The sequence below is a fragment of the Microcebus murinus genome, chromosome 2 (genome assembly GCF_040939455.1).
Source record: "Microcebus murinus isolate Inina chromosome 2, M.murinus_Inina_mat1.0, whole genome shotgun sequence".
Lineage (NCBI taxonomy): Eukaryota > Metazoa > Chordata > Mammalia > Primates > Cheirogaleidae > Microcebus > Microcebus murinus.
The window spans coordinates 105606904-105621828 of NC_134105.1; positions in this window are offsets into that span (position 1 = coordinate 105606904).

Here is a 14925-nt window from a genome sequence, read left to right on the forward strand (position 1 = left end):
GAGGGGAGGACCCTCTTCTCTTTCATCCTGAGCAGAAGTTGTAGGTGTGCCAGTCTCTGCATTGGCTTCTCACCAGCCTGGTCACGGTTGGGCATCAGTGCCTTTCAGTCCCAGGACAGTGTATGGGAAATCCAGTTGTATAGGCAATAGGTTTCTTAGGCCAAACTAAAATGATTGCCGGTGTGTCTTCAGCTGGCCTTCTGGTAAGGCATGACTCAACACACTTCTGTAACCAAGGTGTTATCTCCTACATGAACCCCTGTGATCAAGCTTTCCCATGGCACATTGTCACTATTGTTCTGAGCCACACAAAAGCACTCCCCTTGTTCTTGGCCATGCTTTCGCCGCTGCTGCATCCCTCCGACAATAAAGAGCATGTCTCACCTGCCGGCTGCCACCTGTCTCTTCTTTCAACTCCCAGAAGCCTGCTCTGGTGCACTTGCTGGGCACAGAGCCCACTCCCCGCAGGCAGGGTAAGAGGTGAGCACCCAGCTGACCTTCCCACTCCACCTAAGGCAGGAAAAACAAGGAAAAAAACTGGGCTTTTCAGCCTATAGGGAACCAGGTTTTGCCTGAAGCACTTTGCAAATATTATTTCTTGTAGTTCTTACTTTAGGGGTGGTTGGTAACGGGCATCCCAAACTAGTTGGTGGCAGAGCAAAGCCTTAAATGCAACACTGGATGATTCCAAAGTTCCTGCCTTTTCCCTTCACCGCGTAGTCACTGAAGACCTTTGCTATGGTTTGAGTGTTTGTGTTCCTCCACAATGCATGTTAGATCTTAATCCCCACTGCAACAGCATTAATAGGTGTGACCTTACAAGGTGATTATGTCCCTCAAATGGGATCAGTGCCCTTACAAAATAGCTTGAGGACTTAGTGGAGTCCCTTTAGCCATTTTGCCATGTGAGGGTGCTGCAAGAAGATGACATCTATGGAGCAGAAAGCAAGCCCTTACCAGACATGAATCTCCTGGCGCCTTGATATTAAACTTCTCAGCTTCCAGAATTGTGAGAAATAGACTTCTATTATAAATAAATTGCCCTGTCTAAGGCATTTTTTATAGCATACAAATGCACTACGATGACCTTGGAATCCTGGAGTATTCAGATGGGAATACCCTCCTGTTTTTTCTCTTCCAGGATCCTGTCCTCCTGTGTCAGGTGCCTCAATTCCGGCTGAGTCCATTAGTGATGGAACAGCTTGTGACTGAAAGAGGAATTATACCTGAAGTGACAATGGGGCCCTGGTGTGTGGGGTGAAAGACAGGCAGTGAGCGATGTTGTACTGAGGTGCAGACGAGGCATTCAGAGAAGAGACGTTCTCTTCCTTGGTTTTTATCCAAGTTCTCTCCTCTCTGTGTGAGGGATATCAGCGCCCATATCCTCAACCCCTTTACATTATAATTTGTAGTGTCATTCAATAGGCTTTATGTGAGTCTCTCATTTAGACTTTCAACAACTCTGTGAGGCAGAAATCCCCGTTGTACAGGTGGGGAAACTGAAATCCAGAGGTTAAGTACCTCATGCAAGTTCTCCCGAGTGTGAGTGGCAGAGCATGATTGACGTCCACAGGGGACCTTAGTTTCCCTCATTTTGACTCCATTTTATTCATTGTAGACATTTGACCAGTCTCTTTGTTCCATTGGGGCATCCTTCATGAAGCTTCTTGTATTCCTTCTTTCCTCTCATTCTTCATTCCTGTTTTCTACTTTCATCTTCACCATGTTAACATTCCCACCAATAATATGTAAGGATTTCTCCACACCCTCCCCAACTCTCGTTATTGTCCATTTTTTAAATTATAGCCATCCCAGTGGGTGTGAAGTGGTATCTCATTTGCTTTTGATTTGCATTTCCCAAATGACTGATGTTGTTGAACATATTTTCTTGTTACTTTAACCATTTGCCTACCTTCTTTGGAAAAATCTTTTTCTGTCTTTCATTCTCTCCTGTCATGCATGACCCCCACCCCTCCATTGAAACTGCTCTTGTCCAGGTAGCCAGGGAACTCTGTGTCTTTAAATCCTGTGGTCGTTTCTCAGTCCTCATCTTCCTTGACCTGTCAGCAGCAATTGACACATCCTTCCTTGAAAACCTGTCTTTAGCTTGAGAAAGATCTGACTTGTGTTCTTGGCTCTACATTTGAAAGCTGCTTGACTTTGAGCATAACCTTAGTTATGTAATTAACACAAACTGTGAAGTCTCTTCATATCATTTTCTCTCTTTTTAAAAAAATTGTGTTTGAAAATTAGAAGCAGTAAATATAGCATAGCTTACATAGTGCTCGGAGTGGGCACTTAAGAAATGGTCACTGTTAGGTCCAGAGCTAACAGAGAGACACACACAAAGCTTTACCAGTAGCAAAATGCTGTTTACTTTGAGCATCTGGGTGCAGATGGGTGGAGGCTAAAGAGCGTCCAGGAGAGAAGAGGGGAGAGCCTGGAATTTTATAGAGGTTATTCCCGGGGGAGTAAGGGAGCCAGAACAGCCATTTGTAATTCTTTTTCAAACAATCACCTCCTAGGACCCCTGCCCTGGTCACATCCATCATTCATTTCTGGTGTCCTCCTTATCAGGAGAGCCAGGGAGGGGCAAACTTCCTCTCTCTCAGAGAGAGAATGCTGGCTGCAGCTGACTGTTAGATTTACAAATTCCAGGGACTCTCCAGACTCCTGCGGCTATTGTTTTAGAAGCCTAAGTTTTGCATTAACCAGATTCTGTCCTATACATTCTTTTCGGGTTCCCACCTGGAACAAACCTAACAGTCACTATGATTATTTCTTCAATGAGCCAATTTATGTTTTTTCGGTAAAGGTGTTCTTATTTAGAGACTAGTCCCAATGTAATTTTTAGAGGTTGATGCTATTTTAAAGTGTCAAGTGGTATTTCTTTTCTTTTTCAAAAAATATTAATGCAGCAATATTTTGAAAATTATTAATAGTTTTTTTCTGTTTGGCTTTTCTGAATACATTGAGTTCATGACTTTACTTAGTAGGCGTGATACAAGCATGTTCCCAAGAGAGATTAGAGTTTGACATAAAGGAATGGAAAGAGGAGGAACAAAAATGTTCAGCTTCTGGCATGCAAAATAGGAAAACAGGATGTTAGAAGAAGTCAAAATGCAGGAGAAAATGAGTGAGAGAGAGAGAGAGAGAGAGAGAGAGAGAGAGAGAGAGAGAGAGAGAGAGACATCTATGTTGGCCTGAGGTCTTTGTGGTACAGAGAGGAAGGAAAGAAGGGGCACCAGCAGTGGTAGAAGCCAGCTGAGGTGCACTCACCCCTGGAAGGCCTAGTCCGTGTGTCAACTGGGGAGGGTAGAGTGGGGAGGGGTGTGCAGTAGACAGTAGTGTGGGGTGTCACTTTCCATAGTGGATGAGGTGGAAATCCTGGAAAAAATGCTCTTCTTCTATTGAACCTGGCTAGAGCCTAGTACTGGCCACTGTCCTCAGGCGTCAGGCTCTTGGTCCTCAGAGAAGTCATGGTGGGCACCTGGATCTTCTGCTTGAACTTGTCCTGGAGGCTGACCCAGGTTGGACACTGGACCCCCTCTGGACTGTGTCATCTGACTCAGGGACAAAGCCCCAGGGGAGCTCCTCCAGCTCAGCTCCTGGAGCTGCTCCTGGCTTCTTGGTCACACAACACAAGACAGAACCTCCTTGGATCCCCTTCAGAGGAACGTGCGCTCCAGAATCCTCAACTCCGGAGCCGTGTGCCCCAGAACTCTCAGCCACAGCAAGACAGACACCTGAGGCATTGGAAACAGGAAATGCGAGGGTTTTCTCTTTGAAAACAAGTGAGAGAGACACAGAACCATCTTTTTAACCTGGAATCCATCCCCTCTATCACATTGATTCTAGGGAGGTAAATCAGTATCATGAAATTGAAGTAGACCTGTGTTCAAATTTCAAATGTAAGCCACAGTTGGCTCACTTGCAAAATGGGGGTGGCAAATGTGTGCTTCACAGTGTTGCTGCTCTTCAGACAACGTCCCAAGCACCTAATGCAGTGTCTGGTGCATGGGAAGAGCCAGATCCATGTTTTCTGCTTCTGGGGAGCAGTGCCCTAAACAGTCTCCGCTGGGCTGCCCCCCTCACCATTTGCTCCACGCTGCAGAGTTGTGACTGTGAACTGTACCAGGCCCTCCTCCTGAGCCCAGACCTGCCCCTCAGCCGCCACTCAGACCAGAGCAGGACCAGGGAAAGGTACTGTAGAAGCTGACCTCCTCTCTCCTTTCAGCACGTGCCAGATTTACTTTGGTTTGCTGCTACCTGGCAGTGTAGCCAGCTTACTGCTTCAGTTCCATTTTCCTTGTATCTGGCCTACTTCTCTCTGTCTTAACTTAAATCCAGCTATTCCTTGCCCTCACTGGGGGCAGAGAATTGTGCATGCCTCGGCTTCAAGACCAGCACCCTGTCAGATAGCTTCTTCCTACTTATTAATTAATGCACTCGATAAAGTACCTACCCGGGGCGCACTAGGGAGTAAGCTGTGATCTGTGCCCTAGGGAATCCTATTCCCATGGATTTGGAGAGATTCCATATACAGCAGCCTCATTACAAGGCTGAATGCCACCAAAGCTATGTATGTGCATAAAACGATACAAGACAGTTCAAAGGAAGGAGAGGCCACGTCTTGCTGGTGGAATCAGCAAAGGGTTCTTGGAGGAAGTGTCCCATGGATTGCTTCTCCAGGCTGAAGCATCCCTCTGCCTTCAGCTCCCCTTGAGGTGACCCGAGGGAGTCACCTTCAGGACCTGCCTAACTGGCGTCAGTGCAGTGCCTGTTTCTACCTTGGGCCATGCATGTAAGCTTCCTCCCAAGCTCAAGGCCCCTCTCCATCTCCTACTGCCCCCATCCCACTCTCTCCTCTGCTCATCCAGTCCCACAAGCAGTATGTTTGAGAAGTGTTTGGTTAAGAAGACCACGTGAGTGAGGGCGGTTAAGGAGGGGCAACTAGATAGAAAGACCCAGAAATGTGGCTGGAGGCCAGCGATGCTGGGAGAGAGTCAGCCATCGGACTCTCCATGCTGGCAAAATGCCAGGGACTTTTTAAAAAAAGTCTGATCTCGATGTCCCTGTCTGCAGCAGCAGCAGTGTGTGTGTGTGTGTGTGTGTGTGTGTGTGTGTGTTTGTGTGTCTGTAACAGAAAAGGGAGAACGATGATGTAGGTTCAGTGAGATGGAGAGAACAGGAAAAGACAGATCTGAGAGGAGACCATGAGGATGTCATCCTCTAGGAATTTACAACTTTATAACGAAGGCTCTGGACTTTTTAGAGACATGCAATATGTGATCATACCTATTTTATTTGAATCCCAAATGACAGGACACTCAAGCTGAGGAGCTGGGTTACATATATTTATTGAATATTTACTCTATCCAGGGGCTTTCCATGCATTCTTTCTATTAATCCACAATATACATTAAATGGAATCCTCAAAATAACCCTATTGACTTATCTTTATATTCACCTTACAGATGATATATACCGTGGCTTGGTTGTATTCTCTGAAGTTTATGTGTTGAAATCTAATTCCCAGTGCAACAGTGTTGGGAGGGGTGCCTAATGGGAGGTATTAGGTCACGAGGGCTCCCCCAGTTACAAATGAGCCTGAGGCTATAAGATCAATTTCTTGCTCTATCTCACATGTGGTCTCTTGCCCTTCTGCCTTCTACCATCACTGAAGCAGCAAGAAGGCCCTCATCAGATGTGGGCCCTCATTCTTGGACTTCCAAGCCTCCAGATCTCTGAGCCAAATCAATTTTTGTTCATTATACATTATACAGCCTCAAGTATTCTGTTGTGGCAGCAAAAAACACACTAAGACAATATAATACCCAGAGAGATATCAGTTGTCCAAGCGCACCCCTATGGTAAGTGGCAAGGTGCTGATAAGCTGTCAACGTCATCCCAGCTGTGGACAGGCCCCAGCAGGGAAAGGAGAGCATAGATTCTGAGACACTCAAGACAGGATTGTGAGAGACCCTGAGGAAGGACAGCATGGCTGTTTCCTGATGTGGGAGGGAGCTGCAGCCCTGGGTGGAGGGATAGGTGCTTAGGTACAGGAATGGTTGGAGTAGAAGCCCTGGGTTATGGTCTTTTCTCTGACCTCCTTGCCTGGAAGAAAGAGAAGAGCTGCCAGCCCAGCCAGTGAAGTTGTCGCAGGACAGCCCCAGATCTGGGTTGGGGAGAGGATCAGAGAGCAGTAGGTGCAGACTTAAGCTGTCTGGCTTTTGATGTCCATCCTTTCCTCCTTCCTGTCTCCTCTATAAACCAACTATGTGCAGGTAAAAAAATTATTGTTATTATTTTTTTGAGACATAGTCTCCCTCTGTTGCCCAGGCTAAAGAGCTGTGGTGTCATCATAGCTAACTGCAACCTCCAAATCCTGGGCTTAAACGATCCTCCTACCTCAGCCTCCTGAGTAGCTGGGACTACTGGAACACACCATGGCTGGCTAATTTTTGTATTTCTTGTGGAAACGGTGTCTTGCTCTTACTCAGGCTAATCTTGAACTCCTGGTGTCAAACAATTCTCCCACCCTGGCCTCTCAAAATGCTAGGATTATAGACATGAGCCACCATGCCTGGCAAAAAATTATATTTTTTAAATTATAAAATAACTAAAACTTTAGAAAATAATAAATTTTCTTGGTGGGTGGTTTTGATGGGTCATTAGAGAAAAGTACAAAATTACAGAACAACTTTGGCTATAAATAGAAAAAAATTAAAAGTCAATGTAAATGTGAAAATATAAGGAGTGAAAATGATAGCATAAGGAAATTTAAGGAAAACTGAAAATTCTTTATCATAAAACAGCAATGGTAGCTAATAATTTTGTGGAGAAATTTTTCAAAAGTCTGAAAATTAACCAATGACTTGCAGTAAACTGAAGAAGAGAGCACTCTGTGGTGTTCTAACTTTCCCCAGTCACAGCTCTGCTCCACAGCTTTCAAAAATAACAGCCTGAATTCATGACAAAAGCCAGCAGTCTGGCATCCACCTGAGGGAGTAGATCGGGGCTGGAGCTCTTTTCAAAGGCTCAATGAACTGTCATTATTTGACTTGTGTTATGGTACCCTGGAGGACCCCACTTCTAAGTATGAGTGTATTTGACCTGGCTCAGAGCTCTCCTCCTTCTAATAGCCTTTTACCTATGGGACGTTTGTTGAAAGAAATTGGAGGCAATTGTCTAACACTGTGGCTGCCCGAAGCAGTGAATAACTGTTGATGCAAACTATAGACCAGCCAAAAAGCTTAAAAGAATAAGCTAGGGAATGAGATGTCCAGAGGGGCTTTGGAAGTTCTGACATATTCCCAGAAATCTAGAAGGTCATGTGTGTACATGGGGTTGTGTGCATTTCTAAGGCCGTACAGTTCTGCAGGAAAAATCTGAGAAGACCCTAACCACTTGTCTCTGTCTGACCTTGAGGCTCTGCACAAGCAGGAAGTGAAGGCTAAGGCAGAGTAGTCAACTGCCTGGCTGAGTGATGAAATCATGCCCCAGCATACACACAGAGCTCCCCAGCAAAGACTGGGAGACTTGTGGTTTCCAGTCATGTGTATTAAAGGGTTTTAGGGTGCCAAAGAGAGGTCTGGCTGCCTCCTTTGGTTTCTGGGAGGCAATCTTTCACTCTTTGAAATGTCATGCATAACAGAAGAGTCTTTGTTTGCCAGGGGAAATTTGGGCCACTGGTAGCATTGAGTTAAGTATGGTCTTGCCAAACCAGAAATACCAAAAAATGTGATTTAGGGTGGGAGTTTGGATCATGCAGTGTCAGTTGACCTCTCCTTGCCATGTACATCCCATTTGGCTTTTATAACTACTACATATAAGCCAAAGTTTTCAGTTCTCAATTCTGATCATGTGTCACAATGACCTTTTGACATTTAAAAAAAATATTGTTGATAGATAATTTGGGGTATCTGTTTTTAAAAGCTCAGCAGGTGGTCTAATGAACAACTAGGGGTGTGAGTGATTCGTGGGCATTGCCCATTGGGATCCTTGAGACCAAATTTTCCACCTAGCTCTCATTATGTAGATAGATCCAGAGATGTTGTGATGTGGTTTTAATAAAGACCCTGAAGGGGTCATTTCAACACAATAGAAAGTGAAAGTCAGAATATATACTTCCACTGGTTTCTAAGATGGTAATCTTCCTGTTGGTGTAAATGTGGGTTAATCTTTCTGAAGCACAGTTGTGATCATATCACTGCCGTGATCTGTCTTTCTGATAAGTGTTACAGAGAATCTGATGATCAAAAAGGCAGATCCCAGAAGATAACCACTGCTGACTCTTATATGTATCAACTTCTGGACTTCCTTTATGCCTACAAATACATATGTGAATATATATTTATAATGTCAGGATAATACCATAATACCGTTCCAGAACTTGCAATTTCATGGACACCTTCCCAGTTAAATATGTAAAGATATAATTTATTCTTTTTATTACTTAAACAGCATTTCGGCATGTGGATTGACTACAATTGATTTAACCAGTATAACCTGGTGGTGAAGAGGTGGACCTTTAGAATCTGACTACAGAGTCTATATCCCAGCTCGGCCACTTATTACTATGAGTCATGGACAAGTTCATTAACTTATCATTGTTGAAGGTTCCCAGGAATAGCAACAGTATGTGCATACTAGGGTTTGCAGTTTACTCTCTGAGTCTTCATTGGCCCCTTTGTCTTTAAAGGATAACCCAGACTAAATGCACTTGCTTCGCACCCCTGCAATAAGTGCTGTGGACCAAAATAGAGTGGGAAGGAAGGAAGAGGGCACAGGAAGGAGCTTGTATAGTTTTAAATACAGTGGTCAGGGTTGACCTCACTGAGATAATGAAACTTTTTTAAAGACCTAAAGAAAATCAGGAAATGAGACATGCGGTTGCTTGGAGGAAGAGAATTCCAGCAGAAGCAAAGGCTCTGAGGCCATAGCATGCCTGGTCTGTTGAAGGAAGCCAAGGTTGCTAGCGTGGAATAAGGGCTGAGAGGAATGCAGGAGACCTGGTGAGATGGTGCAGGGCCTTTAAGGTAAAGTGGGAGCCATGGCGGGAGTCCTGAACTAAGGAGTGACATGATATAACTCACACTTTGTAAGGATCACTCTGGATGCTATTTTGAGACTAGACTTAAGGGGGTAAGAACAGAAGCTGGGAGACCATGAGGGTACTGCAGTAATGCAGGAGAGCAAGGATGGCTATATTGGATGAGGGGAGTGGAGAGAGGTAGTTATGTTATAAATATATGCATTATATAAATTTGTACATGAATATATACACTGAATGAAAATATGTCAGTATTAGCTGATAGTAATAGAATGTTGGATAATGAGAAAAAGAATGAAGTTAAGGATGACAGTATGGTTTTGTGGCTGGCACAAATGGAAGGATAGAGGTGACACTTTTTGGGATGGGGATACTGTATGGGAAGCATCCTTAGAAGGTTGAAATTTAGCACGTCAAGCTGGAGATGTCTGTCAGACAATCAAGAGGAGATGTCAGGTAAAGAGTTGGACCTTTACAACGTTGAGTCCTATGAAGGATTGGGGTTAGAAACTTCAGAGTAGCTGATGTATTTAAAACCATAAGACGGTTCAACATCTGTAATCATTTTCTGTTGCTGTCACAATAAATCATCACAAACAATAGCTTAACACAACACATATTCATTATCTTACAGTTCTAGAAGTCAGAAGGCCAGTGTGAGTCTAGTTAAATTAATCTCAAGGTGTCCTAGGCTAATATCTGGAGGCTGTAGGGGAGAATCCATTTCCTACTCATTCAGGTTGTTGCCAGTTCTTTGCAGTTGTAAGACAGATGTCCTCGTTTTCATGCTAGTGGTAAAGAGAGGGGCTTTGCCAGCTTCTCGAGGTCACCACATCTCCTTGGCTTGTGGCCCCCTTGCTCCATCTTCAAGATCAGCAATGGTGGTTTAAGTACTTTTCACATGCTGCATATCTCCCTGAACTCATTACTTCTGCTTCTTCTCTCACATTTTAGGATTTGTGTGATTAGATTGGGCATACTCAGGTACTCCAGAATAATCTCATCTCAAAGTCTAACCTTTATCACATCTGTAAAGTCCCTTTTGCAATGTAAGGTAGTCATCTGGTCTAGAAGTTAGTAAATGGTGTAGATAGTAACAAGAGGTGGTCCGGGTCATCTTGTTCAGAACCCTTGGACATTCCAGAATGAAGAAGTTAGAGGGATGAGAAAGAAACTGGTAAAGGAATCTAATAACCATCCACAGAGTAAAGGAAAGAGAGGTGAGTAGTGAATACAAGGCAAAGACAGATTTTCAAAGAAGGATATGTCACTTGTTGGTGAGATGTCACAGAAGATGAGGACTGACTGCTGGATTTAATGACATTTGGTAACCCAAACAAGAGCAGCTACCATAGAGCAGTGAGACTAATGTATGGCAGGAGAGATTTCAACACAGAAAAGGATTTATCACAAGAGGTATGCAAATGGTCAATACACACATGAAAAGATATTCAACATCATTAATCATTAGGAAAATGTAAATTAAAGCACAATGAGAACTCACTTCATACCCACTAGGGCGGTTATAATGTAAAAAATGAATACTAATTAGTGATGGAGAAGATGTGGAGTAATCATCCTCATGCATTGCTGGTGGGAATATAAAATTGGTGCAGCTCATGTGGAAAGTAGTTTGAGTTCCTCAGAAACTTGCCTGGGCTAAGAAATGGCCAGAGAGATGACTAAACATTATTTCTGGGTGTGTCTTTGAGGATGTTTCTGGAAAAGATCAGCATTTGAATTGATGGACTGAGAAAGGCAGATGGCCATCCCCAATGTTGTGGGTGTCATCTAGTCTGTGAGGGCCTGAGTAGAACAACAAGATGGCTCAAGGGTGAATCTGCTCTCTCTGCTTGAGCTGAGTCATGTTCTCCCGTCCTCAGGTGTCAGCACTTACAGGGTCTTGGTTCTCTGGCTTTCAGATTCAGACCAGGCCTTGCACCATCATCATCCCCCTGGTTCTCAGGTCTTCAGACTTGGATTGAATTACCCAACTGGCTTCCTTGTTTCTCCAGATTGTGGGACTCCTCAGCCTCCATAACTGTGTACGCTTATAATAAATCCTCTGTTACATGTATCTGTATATATCTTATTTTGTAAAAAAAAAAAAAAAAAAAAAAAGAAAAAAAAAGAATGGAAAAACAAACACCACATGTACTCACCAGCAAACTGGTATTAAAAGATCAACACCTAAGTGGACATATAGGAGTAACATTTATCGGGTGTCGGGCAGGTGGCAGGGGGATGGAAGGGATGGTATATACAAACACAATGAGTAAGACGTGCAGCATTTGGGGGATGGACACGCTTGAAGCTCTGACCCCAGTGGGGAGGGGAGGCATGGGCAATATATGTAACCTTAACACTTGTAATCCCATAAAACGCTAAAATAAGTAAATAAAAAAACAGGATCTGCATCCCTCACCACTCACAAAAATTAATTCAAGATGGCTAACAGACAAATCTAAGATGTGATACCACGTAAATTCTAGAAGAAAATGTTGGAGAAACTATGGTAGGTATCAGCCTAGGCAAAGTATTTTTGAAGAAAACCCCAAGGGCCATCATAGCAACAAGAAAAAGAAGTAAATGGTACTTGATTAACTTAAAAAGCTTCTGCACAGTCAAGGAGACAATGAACAGAGTAAACTGAAAACCTCCAGTGTTAGAGGAAATAATTGCATGTTATACATCTGATAAAGGGCATTAATCAGAATCTACAAAGGACTCAAGCAAATCTATAAGAAAAAAAAATCAAACAACCCCATTAAAAGGTGGACTAAAGACATGAACAGAAGCTTTTCAAAAGAAGATAGACTAATGGCCAATAAACATAAGCCAAAATGCTCAGTGTCCCTAATTATGAGAGAAATGCAAATCAAAACCACAATGAGATATCACCTAACCACAGTGAGAATGGCTTTTGTCTGAAAGTCCCAAAACGATAGATGCTGGCATAGATGCAAAGAGAAAAGAACGCTTCCACGCTGTTGGTGGTACTGCAAGCTAGTACAACCTCTATGGAAAAGAGTATGGAGAGTCCTCAAAGAACTAACAGTAGACCTACCTTTTGATCCTGCAGAATCACTACTGGGTTTCATCTAAATGAAAAAAAAGTCATTTTATCAAAAAGAGATTTGCACTAGAATGTTTATTGCAGCACAATTCACAATTGTAAAGATTTGGTATGAAGCCAAGTGTCCATCAATTCATGATTGGATTAATGAAATGTGGTATATGTATAGTATGGACTACTACTCAGTCCTAAAAATGCACTAATATCTTTTGCAACAATCTGGGAGGAACTGGAGATCGTTCTCCTAAGTGAAATATGGCAAGAATGAACAAACAAACAGCACATATACTTACTAGTTAATTGAACCTAAGTGATCAGCAATGATGTACACAGATCGAAGTAAAACTCAATGGAAATCAAGCATGTGGGAGGGGGTAGGAGGAGATATTTGAAACCATACCTAATGGGTACAGTGTACACATCTGGGTAATGGGCACACTAATAACTTTGACTTAAGCAGTAATCCATGTAACAAAAACATTTGTATCCCTGTAACATCCTCAAATAAAATAGAAAAAAATTAAATGCTTATGAAATAGATTAAAAACTATGAATTCTCTTGGAGACAAAACATTCTTGCTATAGTAATACCTTTATGTAGATTTTTAAATAAACCACTTGTGTTAGAAAAGACAGCTAGAAAAATAAAAATTTATTAGCATAACAAAAAGCCCCCTAAACTAATTAGTATATGTGGAATGTACCTCAGCATAAATGCCATATATGACAGGAGCACAGCCAACATCATATTCAATGGTAAAAAGTCAAATGGTTTTCTCTGAGATCAGAAACAAGACAAGTATGCCCTCTTTCATCATCTCCATTTAACATAATACTGGAAACTCTAGCCAAAACAATTAGGCAAAGAAAGGAAATTAAAAGTATTTAAATAAAAAAGACAAAGTAAAATTATGTCTATTTGCAGATGACAGGACCCTATATATAGGAAGCCCTAAAGGCTCCAGCAAAAATCTCTTAACTAATAAATGAATTCAGTAAAGTTGCAGGATATGATACTAACGTACAAAAATCAGTGGCATTACTATACACTAACAATGAACTATACACACCCAGTTAAGGAAATAATTCCATTTACAGTAATACCAAAAGAATAAAATATGTAGGAATAAATTTAACCAAAAATAGGAAAGATATGTACACTGAAAACTATGATATATTGATGAAAAATTTGAATATGACATAAATAAATGGCAAGATATCATGTGATCATGCATTAGAAAATTAATATTGTTGAAATTCCCATACTACTCAAAGCCATTTACAGATTCTAAGGAATCCCTATCAAAATTTCCATGGCATTTTCCCAGAAATAGAAAGTAAATCTTAACATTTATATGGAATTACAAAGACACAAAATAGCCAAAGAAATTTTGAACAAAAGGAAGAAAGCTACAGACATCAGACATCCCTGTTTTAAAGTATATGACAAAATTCTAGTAATCAAAACAGTATTGTATTGGCATATACAGAGCCCAGAAATAAGCACATGTCTGTCAGGTCAACTAGTTTTTGAGAAAAGGAAGAAGAATATAAAATGGGTAGAAGATAGTTTCTTCAATAAGTGGTGTTCAAACAATGTGTAACCACATGCAAAAGAATGAATGGGACTCATCTTACATCACGTAAAATTTAACTTGAAATGAATTAAAGAAGTAAATGTAATATGTGAAGCCATAAAACTCCTGGAAGAAAAGAGAGAAGAAGCTTCTTGACATCTGTGTTTGCAATGATTTTTAGGATATGACACCAAAAGCACAGGCATCAAAAACAAAAACAAACAACTGGGATTATAGTCAACTATAAAACTTCTGCATAGCAAAGGAAACTATCAACAGAGGGAATAGACAACTTATGGAATTGGAGAAAATATTAATATTTGCGAATCACTGGATAAGTGGTTAATATCCAAAAAAGAAATGAAACTCATATAATTCAGTAGCCCAAAACAAAAATAATCAGTTTAAAATGGCAAAGTCTCTGAATAGACATTTTTTCAATGAAGATATACAGGTGACTAATTTTGATTTCATGTGAGAAGTTTCTGACCTTGGAATTCATGGACTGCCTTTTGAAGTGACTTCCCCATTACTAGGTGGAAAAGGGGGAAATCAATCCAACCTTGAATATTGTGCAGTCTGGGAATCTGCAGAACAGTTTTTGGGGAGAGGACAGACTGGACCTCAGGTGACTTGCTTGAGACCATACAGTGAGATGGGAGACAGATGTGACTTTGGGGAAGAGTGTTGACCTACCTGTCAGGAATCCAGACCTAGTCCTTTAATTACCTGGGTGATCTTCTACAGGCCACATACAACCCCCCACCAGAACTCTGGTTTCACATTGATTAAGTGGGGTTAATACACAATGACCTAACTACCTTGAATCATGGGGCCAGCCTACAAATCCCCTCTTAGGGGTGTTCTGCCTGGGAAGCCACAGGAGAAGCCATCACTTGAAGGAGAAGGTGGCACTGCCCCGTGATTAGGGGAATGGTACAGCTCTTCATGGGAATGGGAGGTGGAGCTCTTGAATATTAGATGCTGCCCAGGTTTGGAGAGAAGAGACCAGGTTTTTAGTAGGTGGTGGTGAGTGTGAACCAGCTGAGGCTGCGACAGAGGGAGTGTGTTCTTCTCTGTCCCAATCTCTGAGACAGCAGGATCAGGGCTGATAAAAGCTTAGGGGAAAGTCATGATTGACTCCAGCCAAGAGCCTGTCAGCTTCTGTGGGGGTCTGGCTTTGCCTTGAGTGTATGGAGAGGATGACTGATATATGT